The following is a 7,605-nucleotide window of genomic DNA, read 5'->3' on the forward strand; positions in this document are numbered from 1 at the left end:
TTCCAGCATGTTCAAAGCCCTCCTCTGTCTGCTCTCTTGCCAGTGCAGCACTGTGGGATTGCCTGCTAATTTCGTTCTCCTCTTCAGTAATAGACTTTGTAAAGGAAGGTGATTAACACAAAAGAAACCTCAAGCTGGGGTTTCTGGCTGGGAGGATTTTCTGATTCCTCTGAAATCACACACCAGATAGCCTCCTCCTGCTTCAGGTTGAGTAAAGTGAATCCTGGGCTTCAGGAGAGCCCTCCAGGTGGGGAAGAGATCGGAGACCCAGGAATGCTCGCAACTCCCCACCCCTTCTCAGCTCTCTTTTGGCTTATACCTGAGGCAGGTGGCCCAGACCCTGAGGGGTCTTAAAGTAACAGCGTGATGGTCTGCCCACTGAGATTGCCTTCCCTGGATGGACGCCTGGTTTCTTTCTGCCGCAGACTGAGATCCATGCCCCTCCACTTCCTGTTCTCTCTGGCCGCTGGGCTCCTCTTTCTCCCCTGTGGCCTGAGAAAGAAGACATGGGAAAAGGCAGGGTGATGCCCTGGAGGAGCTGGAAGCTCTGCACTTCTCACTGGGGTAGGGAGGGGATATTCTGAGGATCTTAAATATTTGGGAATCTGAGGGTAGAAGAAAGGGTGTGGAAGAAAAGAAGACATCAGTCAGACGTATAGGATCTGGAAAAAGAGGTCACTGCAGTTAGGGGACCCGTGTCCCAGGCCTGGTGAAGGGGGTGACACCTGCCCACAAGGGTGCCTTCAAGTCAGTAGAAAGACTTTTGATTTTAATGTTATACCAAGGTACTGACTTAAGATTTGTTAGTCTTCCATAACATGAAATACTTGAATTTTCTCAGTCATCTTTGCTGTTTATTCATTTCTGAGCACCTTTTAATATGGGTGAGAGAAAGGATGTGAACACACTGCAGCCCCCACACGCAGGTACATTTACTCCTAATAAACCACCAAGACCAAGCTCCTGGTGGGCATGGATGACCTGCCTTTGGTCAAGTCTCTGAGGCTGGGTTTCCTCCTAGGAAAGTGTGGGAGAACATACCCACCTTGTTTTTCATATACGGCTGTTGTGAGGATTCAGTGGGCTAATAGATTATTCATTTATGTTTTTCTCAACAGATATTTATCAAAAGCCTACTCCGTGCCCACCCTCCTCCAAACTTTGGGGGTTCTCAGTGAACCAGAAAGACGAGAACCCTAATGTCAATCCATTTACATTCCATAATACATCCATGGTTTTCAACTGTTTTTAAATTAAAAATTAAGTCATTTGTTATAATCTTACCTGGAAATCCAATATGTAAAATACGTAGAAAGGAAATAAGATCAGGGATTAAAGTTCTGCCTGTTTCTCTCAGCCCCAGTTTCCCCAGTGGACTTTGGGAGTACTGTTTGGAGTGCTTCTAGAAATTTCTTCACATTCACTCAGCGTGTGAGAACTCACTGACTCCCGACTTTGCAAATAGTGTATGGGTAGGGCCTCCCAGACCCCTTATGCTAGTGAGTCTAGGAGCAGAGGGAGCCTTCACCCTGGGCCTGCAGAGTGAAAGGAGGGCGTAATCATTGGTGAGAGCTGCTGAGATTTAGTGAGAGCTGCAGCCAAAGGGGAAGCGGCTCACATGGCTTCAGCAGAGGGACGCAGCCGCTGCTGGACCAAAGCCAAGCTGGAAGGGGCTCTGATTTCTGCTCCTCCCCTTCCCTTCTTCCCTCCCATTTCCTGCCAGTGTGCTCCAGGGGTGGAATCCATCCAGAAGCCGGAGGCAAGGAACCCCTCCTGGTGCAGGCACAGAGCAAGGCGGGGATGGGTGGGGAGTTGACCTGTCACCCCTGACAGTGCCCTGCACTGTGCCAGGCACCCTGTGAGGTGCTGCATATAGAAAATGGGTGAGCCGCAGCCCTGTTCTAGAACACAAGTCGGTAGCAACTCCAGAACAGTGTGATGAAGACAAGCGCTGGCTTAGAATCATGTCCAGGTGAAAATCAAATGACAGCTCAGAAACAATCTAGAAGCTGGAATCCTCACACATAGTTCAACTTCTATGCACCAGTAGCCTCTGGACCAAAACCCACATTGCTAATTGATGCCTTCTTGTCTGTTTTTCTGACAGAGTCCTGCCAGGGAAAAGCAGACCCCTGATCCTTCAATATTCAGCGACCTGTTCTCCTTGTCAGTAAAGACTGTTTTACTAATAGCATTAAAAGCTGTCTTCAATAACATAGTAGTAAGGAGAAGAGACAGACTCCCACGGCACCCCCACCCATGTGTCGTACCAGCTCAAGATGTTCTGTCATCTCAGAGGAGGCAAAACGGCTGCAACTGTGCAAAATATGATAAACCACGAAGCAAAATAGTACATGACATCTGCTCCTTAAATAGTGAAACCTGAGCTGCAGCCTTATGGGTTTGGCAAACATGCTGTGTGTGTGTATCATTCTGAACACTGAAGATGAATATAAACTATATGCACAGGCTCCTGCATTAGATGATTCCTTTCCCATCTCAGTTAGTCTCCATCAGAGAGTAGAAGTGGGGATGGGTATGGCAGGACCCCTGTTGCCCAAGCACTGGTGACCCCTCTCCTGCAGTGACTGGCTGAAGGCAGATCCCAAGAAGCCCCAGGGGGTTGCTGGTTCCCTGAGCCCACTGAGGGAGCACCTGCTGACCAATAGTGGCCAAGAAATTTCATCCTAAATATTGTAGCTCAGTCTCAAATTGAAGTTCCACTGGGATTGTTGGGAAAAAATGGAAATAAATTCTTAGTTAGAGGGATGAAAAGAATTGGTTTTGGTCAGAGAAGATCTGTTGATGTTTCTAAATGCCAGCAAACACGTGGCCAAAACATCTGAAAAAGACTCCGAGATTCCGTGATTCTGATGTGATTTTTGGAAGAATTTCAAACTAAGTCATTTTGCTAGCTGACCCTGAGCACCAGTTCTTTAATGAAAAGGAAAAAGGACACATATTTTGGCAACATTCTTCCCATGGCTGAGCTGGCCTGAGCGTCTGGGAAAGTGGGAAGGTTTCAGTGAATTCTGTGGGCTCCTCTGCAAAGCAAAAATCGGACAGAGGTGGCGATTGTGAATTCCTTTCTGAACAGCAATTGAGACCAAAAGAGCAGAAAGTTCAGTTTGGAAAACAGGCTGTTCTAGTTGATTTTGTTCTCAGGAGCTGCTATTTCCATTCACCCGACTGAGCTTTTTAAATGTGCACAATAGAGAAGTGATCCAGCTGGGAGGGTGGGGAGGGGAGTCCCAGGAGGTGACAACAGTGTACATGCTGTTCAGCAGACACACCAGCACGACCAGGGACAGGAGGGGTGTCGGCCGGGTTCTCGGGCTGGTGAGGGCTCTGCTTCGCTTCCGTCCTGGCTGCTCCCTGTGAGGAAAGCTGTGGCTCCTCCTTGTCACCAGGGACTTGACAGGAACGAGGTGTTCCACGTTCCCGAGGAAAGAGTTCATGAACCTGAGGTTCCTTAGCAAGTAACGAGAGTCAGCATGCTGAGAGTGGGTGTATAACTATGGTGAAACAGATAATGGGCACGGAATCTGTAGCTGCCCTTTGAGCTTGGTCTGGCCTGAACATGTGAACAAGATGAGTAATACATAAGAACAATGAGATCTATTCATTTATCCAAGCTAGTTTTGAGAAACAGAAACCAAATTATCATCATTGCAGTACTGACTTAAAGGAGAACAGCAATTCATTTAAAACAGGTTCTTCAAAACTAATTAACATACAGACTTCTTTTAAGGGAAAATATTTTACAGATTTCCACCACCTACTTAAATTATCCCTACTATAATGATATGGTCTTTCTCTTCTCCTTTTTTTCTTGTGCTTGGGGACAAGTGGTGGTGGTTTATTCGCTACGTCGTGTCCGAGTCTTGCGACCCCATGTACTACTGTAGTCCACCAGTCTCCTCTGTCCATGAGATTCTCCAGGCAAGAATACTGGAGCGGCTTGCCATTTCCTTCTCCAGGGGATCTTCCTGACCCAGGGATCGAACCTGGGTCTCTGTGGAGATTCTTAAATCTTAAGTTTCTGATTTTTTTTTTAATTTGGAGATTAAATTTTTTAAAAAATTTAAGATTTGGAGAATTTCAACCATTATCTTTTCCAATCTTTTATCGCCACACTCACCCCAGTTAATCCAATAACATATAATTAAGTTGCCTGAAGTTGTTCCATAGCTCACTGATACTGTTTTATGTTTTTCAGTTTTTCCCATTTCTCAGGGACTACTCTCCTGCACAGCTTGATGCCCAGTGTCTGAAAATCATTGTTTTATAAGTTTTCACCCTATTTCTTTCTCTTTTTTCCCAGTAATTCCAGCAGGAAGGTACAGGTCTTGGCTACTCCATCTTGGTTGAAAGGTGAATGAAACCATCAAGAGTAACTTTAAAACTTCTCTCTCAAAAAATAGGAACCATCTCTCTCCCTGAAGCCTTCAGGAAATGTCTCTTTCAGTTTCACTAATCATGAATGGTCATGTGTTGACTGCAAAGCCATAATTCTTGCAGCACATGACTAGCTCTGTGGTTCTGCTCAAACAACTCACCTGCCTCATACCCTCCCCAGTCACCAAAGTCCTGCCTTAAAGAAACACAGTCTTCTCATCACAGACTCTGAGACAGTTTTGTGCACAGAGAGAAGCCTTGCTGCTTGAAGTATACTCATGAGACCAGCACTATGGGTACCACCTGGAGGTTTGTTAGAAATACAGAATTTCAGGCCTTCCCCTCCCCAGCCTACTCAACCAGAATCTGTAGTTTAATAAGACTCCTGCATGCTTCATGTACACATTAAAGTTTGAGAAGTGCTATATTTAGATCTAGGTGTCCTTCTGTGACTTCTCAGAGTCCTCTCCAGGGTAGTGGTTCTTTCAATAGCAGATGACCTGGGCAGTTTTGATCATTCCAGTGAGGTGTGATAAGATCATTCCATCTTATCGATATTGTGACTCTTGTTAAGGTTGTATTGTCAATAAACATGCCTTCAAATTCTTCACAACTTGGAGTCACGCAAGAGAGCTGATCTCTGAAGATCCCAGGTGCACAGCTGCACTGGATAAGCACAAGCTAGACATGAATATCCAAGGGGCGTGGCCTTGAATGTCAGAAGCATCGTACTTATGCTGTTCCACTGGGGTTATCAGGTGGCTATAAATCATGATACTTTCAGGATCTTCACAGATAATATACTTCATTCTGTAATAGCTTAGGAATGTAGGCATTATCTTATAGAATGGTGCTAGTGACAGGTCTGAAATCTGACTTTCAGTTTTCTGATTTACAGGGCAAGAAAACTGATTTTTCTAGACCTTACTTTTTTGTATATTGAAGGGATTAGACTGCTAGTAAAAGTGTTAGTCACTCAGTCATGTCTGACTCTTTGTGACCCCATGGACTGTAGCCCACCAGGCTCCTCTCTCCCTGGAATTTTCCGGGCAAGAATACTGGAGTGGGTTGCCATTCCCTTCTCCAGGGGACCTTCCTGACCCAGGGATTGAAACCGAGTCACCTGCATTGGTAGGTGGATTCTTTATCAACTGAGCCACCAGGGAAGGCCAGATAATATCTTTACTGTAGCTGTAAAACTTGACTGTGGTCATGCAGACCACACCCTGTATAAGTTTATGAAGATTGAAAATGATGAACATAGACTGACAGAGACTTGGAAAGGACTTTGAACGACTACTAAGGTTACTCCTCCAGAAGCATCACATAGCAGGACATGGAGCTCACTGTGACCTGGGGAGACAGGCTATGACTGCAGTTATGAAACTGGCTCGTGCTCAAAGTTCAGATGCCTTACAGGGACACTACTTACAGAAAGAGAAAGGAACATTCTGTCTACTTCTGCTTCTGCAGGAGGCGAGGTCTTACCTAGACAAGTATGAGCTTTGCTGCCTCAGCTTCTTCATTTAGTGAAGGTTCAGTGATTGTGGCTTGATATGTGTTCAGCACCAGAAGCTTCTTTTTAAAAAAATTAATTGCAAAGGATTTAAAAAATATAGAAAATGATAGGTACTAACAAATACTAACATTGTCATATTTCCTTTGGATCCTTTCTTTTCTCTAGAGAAATTACTTACATCTACAATTAGTCACAGTCATTCCTATGTTTACTCTAAAATCATGATTTTGAAGTTCTCTCCCTTTGAAATTAGAGATTGTAATTTTATAGCAATTACTCTTACATTTAAAAAAATACTCTAAAAAGTCAAAGTTGATATGTCTACCCTATTTCTGAGCAAAATAATGACTTTAGAATTCTGTAATTTAAATCACCTTCTCTATCTCCTATTTTTTAAGTATCTTAGTTTTACTTCATTTGAATTCCTCTCTTCAGTAGTCATTATTATTACCTTTATTTCAGATAGTGAATGAGTATTTACCAACATACTTACCAAGTTCTTTGATCCATACTGGTTTTTGATCTCCACATGTTTCTTTTCTACTAAATTTTCTAAAGTACATTCTTTAGTAGTTCTTTTAGGGGCTGTTTGAAAACACACATTTTGTTTTGTCCACCCTCTTGAATGATATTAGCAGATAGTTTTCCTCAGCACTTTCTGTTATTTTGAGGTCTGTTTTTTTCCTGTTGAGAAGTCTGCTTTAGTCTTGTTGTTACTTTGTAGGCCATCTATTTTGTTGTTGTTGTTGTTCTGAATACTAAAAGTTTCTTATCACTGGTATTATGCAGTTTTACTTGGATGAATCTAAGTGTGGATATTTACTAGTTTAGCTTAGTATTTATTGTGACTTTTAAATCTGAACATTTAAGTCTTTCATTGATTCTGGAAAATTCTTATTGACTATTGCCTCTCCCCCAGTCCTCTGTTCCTTCCTTTGTGATTTCTAGACATTGTCTCAACTCCTCTACTTCAGTAGTTAATTTTGCATACTTCCTAGAGAATATGGATTTTATCAAGTACAGACTCCCACTAATTCCTACCCCGAACTACAGATGTATTAATGTATGCACCTCTTTTCATTTCAAGACACAGGTTTTGGCGTGAAAATCAAGTTCATATTTGTGTTCCATTATTAGTTGGTGTTAGTTAACAATTTTCAAACCTCAGTTTTAGACTTGAACAGAGGTCCTCAGTGAAGATAAGTATCTAGCAGATGATAATTAAAAAACTGTCATCATATCATTTGCTCAAGGCAAATTCCTACACCTGTGTTCAGTGTCCATCTCATCTGCAATTTTCAATATTCTCTTTTTCTCTAGTATTTTCAACTCTACTCGATCCCATCTTGAAGACTATTATAATATCCAGGGTTTTTTTCTTCCAAAATAACAAGTGCTATCTGTTCCCTGAGATCTCCTTCCAATTATCACCCTTTTATCTTCCTTTCTCTGAAAGGCCTTCTGCTATATTCTTCAAATTATCCTTCCCAAATCACTTTTCAACCAACTTTTTGTCTTTTTTCACAAACTTAGCTGTGGGTTGCTGTATAGCATTGGGAGCTCAGCCTGGTGCTGTGACGATGTGGAGGGCTGGGATGGTAGTGGGATGGGAGGGAGGTTCAAGAGGGAGGGGACATATGTGTACTTATGGCTCATTCATATTGTTGTATGGCAGAAACCACCACAAC

General features: G+C 43.1%; 1 long non-coding RNA gene across 1 annotated transcript; it reads left to right on the forward strand.

Moving 5' to 3' along the window:
- The first annotated feature begins 1,761 nt into the window (after positions 1–1,761).
- Positions 1,762–2,775, forward strand: LOC138421717 (uncharacterized). Its single transcript, XR_011249607.1, has 2 exons — positions 1,762–1,972; positions 2,108–2,775. It is a non-coding gene; the product is annotated as an uncharacterized lncRNA (long non-coding RNA).
- The last annotated feature ends 4,830 nt before the right edge of the window (positions 2,776–7,605 follow it).

This window comes from Ovis canadensis, chromosome 16, assembly GCF_042477335.2.
Source record: "Ovis canadensis isolate MfBH-ARS-UI-01 breed Bighorn chromosome 16, ARS-UI_OviCan_v2, whole genome shotgun sequence".
Taxonomy (NCBI): Eukaryota; Metazoa; Chordata; class Mammalia; order Artiodactyla; family Bovidae; genus Ovis; species Ovis canadensis.